The sequence below is a fragment of the Staurois parvus genome, unplaced genomic scaffold, assembly GCF_062004578.1.
Source record: "Staurois parvus isolate SC_StPar_1 unplaced genomic scaffold, SC_StPar_1.0 ptg000019l, whole genome shotgun sequence".
In the NCBI taxonomy this organism is placed as follows: domain Eukaryota; kingdom Metazoa; phylum Chordata; class Amphibia; order Anura; family Ranidae; genus Staurois; species Staurois parvus.
Window position 1 is genome coordinate 17,999,978 of NW_028317815.1, and position 12,292 is coordinate 18,012,269.

The 12,292-nt window shown below is 42.2% G+C and overlaps 1 protein-coding gene across 1 annotated transcript in view; it reads left to right on the plus strand.

Moving 5' to 3' along the window:
• Window positions 1–12,292, plus strand: part of SYPL1 (synaptophysin like 1) — a 59,156-nt gene that overhangs the window by 31,372 nt on the left and 15,492 nt on the right. The gene's annotated exons all lie outside the window — the stretch shown is intronic.

The window sequence follows — 12,292 nt, forward strand, 5'->3', positions numbered from 1 at the left end:
GTGTTTTTAAACAGAATTTCCAGTAGGTGTGAAATGTGATGGCAAATCTTCAATGTGGTAAAGTGCCTGTTCTTCACACACTTCAGAACGCACACCAATAATATGCACTCACCAGATTTGATTAACCACTTATAAAATGGTCAAACACAAAAATTCATAATGCTCATGAAAAAGAAGGTCCCTTTTTTAAAAAGGTACAAACAGAGAAAGAGCTGTTATTTTAAAATAACGTCTTTGTTTTAATGTGACCTTTTCCTACATTGTTGATTGGCCTCCTGTCAGTGTGCTAACGTCATAGTACTCAAGCTCCACCCAACATGTTATGTCTATACTTAACATCAAACTCCACATGACTGGGCTATTAATATTCCTGGCTATGTTCTCTTTCGGAGAGACAGGGTAAAAAGGAAAGGTGGTGTCTTTCACACTTTCTAAGATCACTTCTCACAGAGCCAGAGGACCTTGTTGGAGAGTGTGATGAGGCTGAAGCATTATGGGTGGAACTGCACATGTGGGTGCGTACTACAAAGGTAATCATCAGAGTTTTGTTATAGACCACCCAGTGTTAATGAGCAGGTGGAGACTGCTTCTTGCACAGGTCGAATGGGCTGGGACAGTGATAATGGGGGATTTTAACTACCCGGAAATTGACTGGAGTATGGCACTGCAGGTTGAAGTTAAAGGGCAAAAATGTATAAATCTACTACCGGACAATTTTATGGTACAATTTATAGAGGCCCCAACTAGGTGCTCTGCTGGACCTGGTAATCTCAAACCATGCAGAACTTATTACTAATGTCCATATAAAAGAACATCTGGGTATCAGTGACCACACCATGATTTCATTTATTGTTGGTTGTAAACAAGTACACGTGGGACAAATAACACTCAACTTTAAGAGAGCTAATTTTCCACGGCTGAGAGCTGCTCTCGAAGACTTAGATTGGGAGGGAATATTGGCATCGATGAACACAACACAGAAATGGTAGTTCTTCAAAAAGACTGTATGTGAACACACTGCGAAATATATTCCAATGGGCAACAAGTGTAAACGCTTCCTGTCCACCCTATAGCAGTAATACTGCTACAGGGTGGCACGGGTGCACAGAATTGTGTGTGATTTTGCATTTCTGGGTTGGGGGCGCCCTTCCCCTGCCGCTTTTTGCGGCCTCAACTGTCAATCACCAGGTCCCGGCTAGTGATTACACTCTGGCACCCAAGAAGCATTACCAACAGAGGGAGATAACTAAGTAAACAATACAGTTCTCTCCCCTGTCAGCTCGTGCACACTGCTATGCATGGCCTTGCATAGCAGAGCCATGCAAAGCAGTGTGCTTACAGTGAATCACACAGTTAACCCTTTGATCGCCCCTACATTATAACCCCTTCCTGCCCAGTGTCAGTACAGTGTCAGTGTTTTTAATTAGCACTGATCACTGTATTGGTGTTACTGGGGATGTCGGTGACACTAAGTCAGTTCCCCCCAGTGTCAGAATGCATGCCGCAGTCCCACTATAAGTTGCTGATTTGCCGCCATTACTAGTAAGAATTAAAAAAAAAAAAAAAAAAATCCCAGTGTGTATATATATACCACTATTTGTAAATGCTATAACTTTCACATAAACCAATTATTTTACACGTATTGGGATTTTGTTTAGCAAAGACATACATTTTGGCCTCAATTTATGACTAAATTAGATTTTTTTTTTTTTTTTTTTTTCTGGACATGTTTAATAGCAAAGTCAAAAATATTGCTTGTTCTCAAAAATAGTTTTGTTTTTTTTTTTTTGTTTTTTTTTTTTTGGGCAAATAAACGCACAGGTGATCAAATACCACCGAAAGAAAGCTCTATTCGTGGGGAAAAAAGATTGTAAATTTAATTTGAGTGCAGCGTTGCATGACCGCAATTGTCAGTTAAAGTAACACCGCGCCATAAAACAAAAAAATACCCTGGTCACTAAGGGGGGTAAATACTCTGGAGGGAAAGTGGTTAAAAGGCTAAAAATGAAACCTTCGTGGCTTATGGCCAAAGTTTAAAAAAAGAGGGAAAAAAAGCTATAATAAGGCTGGCCATACATTATACAATTATCTGCAGATTTTCTGCCCAATTTCCTTTAGATTTACCTTCAACTATGTAGTGCAAGGGCCTGCCTAATTGGATACAACTGAAAGTGTTGTTTAGGTTTGTCCTCCTATTATATGGTTTTTGGTAAATCTAAACCAAAAATCTGCAGATAATTGTATAATGTATGGCCAGCCTTAGAAAAGAGCTTTATAAAAAAATTGTACAACAGATTGCAAACGATAGCTGAACAAACCAAAATTTTTTCAGATATGTTAATTGTAAAAAGATCAGGTCTGAGCATGTAGGCCCTTTACAAAATCTAGAGTGGGTGATTGGGGACTGAGAAGGCAAATTTATTAACCACTTGCCCTCCTGAGGATTTACCCACCCCCCACCCCCCTTCTTGATCAGGCCATTTTTTGCGTTACAGCGCTGCGTTACTTTAACTGACAATTGTGCGGTCATGCAACACAACATCCAAATGAAATTTACGCCCTTTTTTTCCCAACAAATTGAGCTTTCTTTCAGTGATATTTGATTGCCTGTGCATTTATTTATTTTATTTTTTTTTGCGCTCTAAAAAAATTAAAAAGGCTGACCATTTTGAGAAACAATATTTTTGACTTTTTGCTATTAAACATGTCCAGTAAAAAAAAAGTAATGTAAACTTCGTCAAATTTACACCAAAATGTATTCTGCTACATGTCTTTGCTAAGAAAAAAAACCCAATACGTGTAAATTGGTTTACGTGAAAGTTAGTGTTTACAAATGGCGGTATATATACTGGGATTTTTTTTTTTCAATTTTGCTAGTAATAGCGGCGATCAGCAACTTATAGCAGGACTGTGGCGGACATTCTGACACTGGGGGGGGGGTGTAACTGACTTGGTGTCACTGACATCCCCAGTGACACCAATACAGTGATCAGTGCTAAAATTAAAAAAAAAAAAAAAAAACACACACTAATGGCACTGGGCAGGAAAGGGTTACCATGAGGGGCAATCAAAGGGTTAACTGTGTGCTGGGAGTATTTTACTAGGGGGCGGTATCAGTGTGCTTCACTGTAATTGCACTGCTTTGGATGCCTGTGCTTTGCACAGCCATCCAAAGCAGTGTGCCCAAGCTAACAGGGAGAATTGTTAGTAAACAAAACAGTTCTCCCAATTGGAGATCCTTGGAAATCACTGGCCGTGACCTGGTGATTGACAGCCATGGCTGCAAATGGTGACGCAGGAAGATCGCACGTGCAGCTCGTGCACAGAATCTAGGCGAATAAAGCACCTGGACCAGATGGCATACAGCCATGGGTCCTTAAAGAATTTAAGCTGTCATTTCAAAGCCATCGTTTTTAATTTTTAAGGACTGGCATAGTACCACTGGATTGGCGTAAGGTCAATGTGTTGCCTATATATAAAAAGGGATCAAAATTTTTATTAAGTAATTATAGACCTGTTTAACTTCTATAGTTGGGAAGATACTGGAGTGGTTAATAAAAGACCACATAGATGAGTTCTTGCTGGAAAAAAATAATTTAAGCAACAGGCAGCATGGATTCATGAAAGACAGAAGTTGTCAAAGAAATCTGATTTCTTTTTATGAGGAGGTGAGCAAAACTTTGGACTGAGGGTTGGTGGTGGTGGACGTGGTATACTTGCATTTTGCAAAGGTGTTTGACACAGTTACCCACACATGGCTAATGTGTAAGGTAAAGACTGCAGGCTTGGAAAAATCCGTATGTAAATGGGTAGAAAACTGGCTAAAAGACCAATTTCAGAGAGTAGTGGTTAATGATACATACTCTGAATGGTCTAGCATTGTCAGTGGTGTACCCCAAGGTTCAGTGTTGGGACCCTTTTTAATATATTTATAAACTATATAGGGTCTGGGATTATAAATCCAATTTCAGTCTTTGCAGATAACACCAAGCTGTGCAATGGAATAACATCCTTACAGGATGTCTCCAACTTACAAGCCAACCTCAATGCACTGTGTAATTGGGCAACTATGTGGCAAATTAAGTTTAATGTTGATAAATGTAAAGTTATGCACTTGGGGGCTAAGAATATGCATGCATCATACATACTAGGGGGGGGGGGTACAACTGGGGGAATCAATGGTGGAGAAGGATCTGGGAGATAGGTTCTGATAGATCACAAGCTTAATAATGGCATGCAATGCCAAGCTGCAGTTTCTAAAGCAAGCAAAATCCTCTCTTGTATTAAAAGAGGTATAGACTCCAGAGAGAGAGATATCATATTACCCCTGTACAAATCATTAGTAAGACCTCATCTGAAATATGCAGTTCAGTTATGGGCACCAATTCACAAAAAGAACATTGGGGAACTGGAGAAAATGCAGAGAAAGGCAACCAAACTGATGACAGGCATGGAAGAGCTCAGCTATGAGGGAAAAATTTAAAGGAATTGTATTTATACAAGTTGATCATATCCCCCCTTTAAATCTCTTCAAGAGATAAATTCATCAGTGGTTCATATAGTGAACTCTGTATAGTTTTTCACCCTCAGGTCATCGCAAAGGACAAGGGGGGCACTCTGTCTGGAGGAAAAGAGATTTTATTTCCAAATACGGAAAGGTTTCTTCACAGTAAGAGCTGTGAAAATGTGGAATAGACTCCCTCAAGAGTTGGTTCTTGCTAGCTCAGTGGATTGCTTTAAAAAAGGCCTGGATTCTTTCCTAGATACACATAATATAGCTAATATTTTATAGGTAAAACAGAGCTGTCAATGCAGACACCCTTGCTGCCTTAGTTATAGCAACCAGAAATGCCACCTTCCGAGTCAAAAAAAAAAACTAATGGAAAGATCTGAATAGGTTCAAAAGGTTGTTCTTGCAAAACCAGATTAGATTCCATGGAGGCAAGGGTGACCTCATAGTAACCAAATGCACGACTCCTTGAACAAAGGCTTGCACAAATGAATGCAAAACCTCTGCTAAAAAAAAAAAGAAAAAAACTGGATCTGGCCAATGGCATACTTCCAGGAGTGGAACCCCCTAGCTTCACACCAAGACAACAAAGTCCTATAAGAAATGTCCCTAGAAAAAGTCATCCTGGCTTTTTAAAGTAGGAATAACTGCATCAGCTGCCCCTCGATCCTTCAGAATTCTGGTTTCAATATTAAAGCCAGAAATCATCAAGGAGGATGAAAGACCAGACCCTGAAACGGGACATTTGGTTGAGCCAGAGGCGCCCATGGACAGTCTAGCTCCATATTTCTGGTTGCACTGTGATCGTCAGTGTTCCTTCCACCTGAATCCTATAGAACAGGCACGGAAGAAGTTGTATTGGGAACAAAAAAAACCATTGCAGAGAACTGGTCCTGACAGAATAAAGGGTCACCTGGCTACTACAGTCAGTCGACTACTGCCCGTTTGGTATTTATCAGCTAATCTTCCAACCCTATTGCCTACAGGAAAAGAATCCACCATTTCCAAATACTTCTCATTCTACCAGGAGTGTAGCTGCCTCCCAGGGCTATCCATCACTGAAAAATAAATGAAACCCCTGCGCAACAGTGTAAACTACACAACAAAATCACCTGGGTAGCTGCTGCTCAGGTAATATGAGCATATCAATTGTAAATTCCTCAGTCCTTTCCATTGTGAACATTAAAATTTCACACCTCATGATGACATCTCGGATGTGATGAAACACGTAGGGGGAGGAACTTCTGGTTCATGGGCCACTTCCGCATTGTGGAACGCACTCCGGCTCCCATGCTGGTCAGAGCGGTGGTAATCTATACGGCGTATTGACAAATGACTCCGGGGTGCCATGTTGGGCACTGAGTATTTTGTGTGACCTTTTTTTTTTTTTTTTTTTTTCTGTTTTTGTTTTAATAAACCATATTCCACTTTCATTTCTCCTACATGGACATGAGATATTTAATACATAGTGACTCATATAGGAGTATATAGTGTATTGCCAAACACAGCGGAGCTGTGGAAAAAGTGCCTTTTGACCTACCTTAGTATAAACTTGGGTTGTTGCCTTGTTCTGGTGACTTCAGACCCAGAGGGGCATGGGCATGGAGTGAACTGATTACTGTGGTGGAGTGACACAGATTGATTTGCACTTTGCTTAAGAAGATGGTGAACACAAGATTTTTGGCACTTTTCTTTATGCACTGGCATTTTACTAGAGACTTTTAGCACGTTCGTAATTGAGTTTGATTATTATGACTAGTAACCTTGTGTATGTATATATTTTTTAGCATTCACAAGGGGCAGGGCTGGGGAAGCACAGTTATCAATTATGTCTCTGTTAATCAGATTTGCAAGGCTGCAAGTGTTTCCCTCCCCTTATAAGCAGTGCTTTTGAACATCTCATTAGGTAGTGATATGATCCCTCTGTATCCTGTGATGTACGATAAAGAAAAGTGGATTTTTTTTACTTGCCTGTAAAAATCCATGTCTTGGAGTACATCGGGGAACACAGAGGTTCCGCCCATCTGTGGGGGATGCATTGCTTGTTGCAAAACTTAAGCACTTCCTGTATGAGAGGGGTCGTATAGGGGAGGGCTTCCTGTCTACAAAAATCCAGTTTTTAAACTTTGCTAAAATTCCACTACTTAGAGCTTATTCTTGGGTAGAAGGCTAGGTGTTGTATCACACCACTGGTTGTACAACTTAATCCGCCTTGAGCCCTTATAAGGTGTTCAGGCGCTTCCTCCTGTCCTCTTGCCACAAGGATTCATTTCAAGCTGGTCTACAACTGGGTTACAGCGTACACATCACCTATTTGGCAATGCCCTCACTTGAAGCTATGGCAGAGGCAAATGGGAGCCGGCTCTAACCAGCAGGTGAACATCCGCTTAACATTCCACCTTGGTGTGATGGTGTCCTTTGCATCGGAGGAAGGACCCGTTTTAACTCTGGTCTCTGCATTTAATTCTAGCTGCATTTCAGGCACTAATCAAGCAACCTATTTGACAAAAGCAGAATTCTCTGCACTTGCGTCACTTTTTTCTCAGACAGATTATAGCCTTAATTCAGCCATTTTTGTGCAGAGCTCAAACTCTCTCCACCTTCTCTGACACTCCAGTTTCCAACTGTAGGCAGGTCCTGATATGCCAGTCCTGAAGGATGCTGAATCAGAGAAATTAAAAGGATGTTGGAGGAAGCTGCAGAAGATTGCTATCCCCCCACACTGTTACTGTATTGAAGAGAGAGCGTCACAAAACATGCTTGCTAATGTTGAAAAGCTTAAATAAAATGTGAGGGCTTAGCGAATGCTTACTAGATAGCAGCTAAATGCACAAAAAGGAACCACAAACCTCAATAGATACCAAGAACAAATAAAGTGCAGAGCGAAAACATGCTGCAATGTGTATGCATAATATATACACTGTGATGCTAATATTACACAAACTAGCAGTCCACATAAAATATTATCCTCAATAACGTGATTAGCATAATAACCGCCCCATATATGGTGTACAGATAAAATCGGAGTGAATTCCCAAAAATGAATATTTGAACAGTTGTTCAAGCTTAAAAATCTGTGTGGCCCCAGTGTGGGAAATATTAATCCGGTGGTGGGCGATAAAACTGTAAGATTACAAACTCACCAGAAGCGCAATCTTAATGCGCATTTAATCATATCAATCAGCCAGAGGTTCTCCCATCTAAAAAGGAACAGCCTGGTGTAGAAATCACATCCTGTTGGTCTGGGCGCTTAAGATGTCAAAGGTCCCTCAAGGGGGTGTGCTGTATAAGGGTCTGGTCACAAATAGGATCCCTTCTCTAAACTGGAGACACACACCCGGGGTCCTGGGGGGTTTAAGTGCTCGTGGTGGAGCAAAAGATATAGGTACCCATAGTGTAGTATGTTTAAAGTTTTATTGGGAAGTTATCCAAAATAGTAGTAAATAAACGCACACATAATGCAGAGTTTCCAAATGAATAAAAGAATGCAGCTTAGGAAGCTGCTTAATATACCGACCAGTGAGAAAGAAAGATGGCCGCCAGACCTCCATGATCCGGCGGCGTGATGTCACAGCGTGGCTAGGCTCCTCCTTAACGCGTTTTGTATACCAATACGTTTTCAAAAGGGGCAACACCCTCTTCAAGGCTGTACTTCTTTTTTTTTTTTTTTTTTTTTTTTTAATGTAATTCCAAGAATTCTCCAATTAAATGATCTGTCAGCATGGAAAAAGGGTCTTTCAGTAGATCTACCCAAGCTTCTATCCTCCCAAACAAGATAGTTCTTGACCTGGTGGATCACCACTTCAACTCTGAACATTGGGGAAAATGTTTCCTTCCTTTTACAGTTGGAAAGTTCTTAGAACAGACATAAAGAGTATTACAATCATGCACATTTAGGGAAGATGGTCAAGAGAAGACAAATTCCCCATCAACATCTTGGTGCTCAGAGCTTGTCAGGCTGTACCTCCAACACCGGACCTCCCCTTTCTAAAGGGACACCAATTTCAGGTACCACAACAAACTACCACTTTGTATATCCAGTACTAGGGATCCTGTAGCTCTAGCCTTAAATACTCTAGCTATCCCCTGGTCTCAGTTCAGGCTAACTTGTCCCTTCCCTCCACTGAGGATTCTGCCTTGTCTGCTTCACAAAAAAGCAAGAGGAAAATAGTAATTCTTTTGGCACCAAAGTAGCCCAAATAAACCTGGTGCAGAGACATACTGTGCACAATTATTAGGCAAGTTGAATTTTTGAGGATTAATTATTGAACTACAGTGCTCTCGGTCAATCCAAAATGTTAATAAACCTCATACGTGAATATTTAATAAAGTGAAACTGAGGTTTTGGCTTTCTTAGGAGAATGTGTGCGCGCACAATTATTGGGCAACTATTAGTGTGCAGAATTATTATGCAACTAAATGAAAAACAAAAATTTTTCCTTCTCACTTGTTTGTTTTCATCTGTTAAAGTGAAAATAAACTCAAAATTTACAACTTAAAACTTACAAATAAACATTTCAGGAAAAAAAAAATCAGTGACCAGTATAGCCACCCTTTTTCAATACCAGTCAACAGATCAAGAAATTGACAGACTCCATGAATGGAAGTCTTTGACTATCAACTTTTTGTGCAGCAGCAACCACAGCCTCCCAGACATTATTCATAGAGATGTAACGTTTTCCTTCACCGTAAATCTCCCATTTAAGGAGCCACAAGTTCTCCATAGGGTTTAGGTAAGGTGAGGAAGGGGGCCATGTCGTCGCTCATCTTTTGAGGCCTTTACTGGCTAGTGACGCAGTGAAGTACTTCAGTGCATGTGATGGAGTATTGTCCTGCATAAATATCATGGTCTTGAAATATGCAAACTTTTTCCTGTACCGCTGCTTGAAGTTAAGTGTCATAAAAACTGGCAGTAGGTTTGGGAGTTAATTTTTACGTCTGTCTTCAACCCAGAAAGGTACAGCTAGCTCATCTTTAATAATACCAGCCCATACCACCTCCACCTTGCTAATGTCTGAGTTGAAGTGAAGCTCTGTGCCCACGACTGATTCAGCCACAGGCCCATCCATCTGGTCCATCAGTCACTCTCATCTCATCAGTCCATAAAACCTTTGAAAAATCTGTCTTCAGATATTTCTTGTCCCTATCTTGTCTTGTTCAGTGGTGGTCGGGTTTCAGCCTGCCTTATCTTGGCCATGTCTCTTAGCACTGAACACCTTGTACTTCTGGGCACTCCAGGTAGATTGAAGTTTTGGAATATGACAACATTGGAGGATAGTAGGTTCATGGTAGCTTCACGATTGATTCTTCGCAAATCTTTGGCAGTTAATTTACATTGTTTTGTTTTTTTTCTCAACACATTTCTTGCGACCCTGTTGACAAAAAGTTTGGTTCTGTGATCACGCTCCAATATCTTAGTAATTTTAAGAGTGTTGCATCCCTCCTGAGATTTTTTTTTTTTTTACAATTTTTGACTTTTCAAATCTTTTTGGCCCATTTTGCCTGAGAAAAAGAAGCGGTCTAATTATGCACACCTTGATATAGGATGTTGATCTTCTTAGGCCACATTACACAAATGCACCTCACCTGATCAGCTTAAATCCAATAAGCAATCAAGTTTATACAGCTTGGAGGTGGACAATATGCATAAAAATTATAATTTGGTCAATATACTTGCCTAATTTGTGCGAGATCGCAGAAGACCCCTGAACTCTTCCCAACAGGCTAGATCTGCTTTCTCAAGGCACCTCTACTCCATCCTGTTTCAGTCTGTGAATGACTATTGAAATCCAGCCTCAAAGGATAGGGAGGGGCTCAGAGTCTGCGATTCATACCTTGCTGAAAGCAAGAAAAGCTACTTCCAGGAAAATGTTTTCTCATACCTGGACCTACAGACAAATCCATTCCCAGAGATTACTCTGTGCTTTTGCACTCTGGCCTTCCTACAAACAGGCTTTGACCAAAGCCTAGCTCTTAGTATGCTGAATGGGCAGTTTTTGGCCTTTTGGCTTCACATTCCCTTTATTGAATCCTTTTATTCAAGGTCTTTCTTGTAACAGGTCTCCTTTTGAAGCATCCTATGCTTCCCTGGGACATCAATGTGGCTTTTTCTGCCTTGCAGAAACCACTGTTTTTGAATCTCTGAGATTTTCCCTTGGAGATTCTTGATGCAAAGTAGTCATTCTGGTGGCTATCACATCTGTCTGTGTCTGAACTGGCAGCCCTTTCCTGTAAAGAGAAGGTTGTATTACACCCTAGACCAGGGGTCTTCAAACTTGCCAAACAAAGTGCCCACCTGCCCTGACTCACCCTCCTATGTTGAGGGCATGTGGCCTGGTATGGTTTGGAGGGGGGGGTGCACTCGCTCACAGCCCCGCCCCCGCCATTATTTATGGCGTGGGAGTTTCCCTCAAAATTCATACCAGACCCAAAGGACTTGGTATGGATGGGAGGGGGGAATCCCACGCTATTTTTATGTAATTTTTTTTTTTTTTTTTTTTTTTTAATTGCCAGCAATTCTTTTGCATTCAGCTGTCAGTTGGGAACCCTGCTGTCGGCTGTAACATTAACATATTGTCACTACTAAAATACCGCATGACTTAATAAAATAACTAATGCAGTATATTAGTAGCATTTATTTTTTTCTGACCTCCGGAACGGATTAATTGGTTTTCAGTGCATTCCTATGGGAAATGGCCTTTCGGTTTACACATTTTTCTCCCTACGTCTTCCAGGACAGCCACTTGAGACTTAGAGCTCCTCCCTCCAGATCAGGAAACACACCATCCCCCCATGCCTTTTAAAAGGCGAACCATCAGGATCCTCACACTCTTGGGAAGGCTGTCCTGGAAGGGTGTTAGCAGGTCTGTTTACCTCCTCTCCCTGGTGCCTTCCACGGTGTGGGGCTGGTACCGGTGGTGGCCTTCTTACCCAGGCGGGTGACCGGCGTTGGCGGTATCACGGGGAAGGGGACGGGTTAAGTTCGCCCCTTCAGCCTGCCGTTCTCTTTCCCGGGCATTCAGTGGAATGAACGTGGGGGCAGGCGGGACTTCCGGTTGGGCGGGGCCTTGCGTTCCAATGGCCGGAAGTCGGGTGACTTCTGGCAAGCAGGGCCCTCCATTTGCAGTGCCTGCGCTCCAAGGACCGGAAGTAGCGCGGTTTCGAGGGGGCGGATGCGCTCTAATGGCCGGAAGTCCGCCCAGTGACGTCAGCGTTGGACCCCGGAGAGGCGGTTCCGGTCTCCATTAAAGAGGTGCAGGCTGCCACCCGGGAAATGCTGGATGAGCGTGCAGAACAGCGGCGCTGTCTCCACGCAGGGGGGAAAAGATGGAAGCCGGACCTTTGCAGGCTGATCCTGGTCCCAGCACCGGCTCCTCACAGGTAAGCTTGGGAAGGCCCCCCGTTTATGCTTGATCCCTGGGAGGTTTATAGGAGGTCCCTCAGTCCGCATGGCTGGTGATTGTGGGCACACTGCAGGTTCCCCGTAGCACTGGGTACAGTAGGGGGTCTTAGGAAATTGGATGATAGGTGCCTATTTCTTTTTGTCGTTTTTAGGTTAAAATGCAGGACAGGCCCCAAAGAGGAAATGTGCAGTGTGTGCGGCTAAGTTAGGGTCGGGATATGAGAAGCCCCTATGCCGCAGCTGCGTTGATAGTTTAGTTAAGGACGAGTCCTTCACGCCATGTCATAAAGTTTTGTCCTCTATTAAAGAGGATATGACGGCAACATTTCAGGCGTTTCGGTCCCTCCTTGATGGGGTCCAGACGCCGCTAGAGCTTGGGA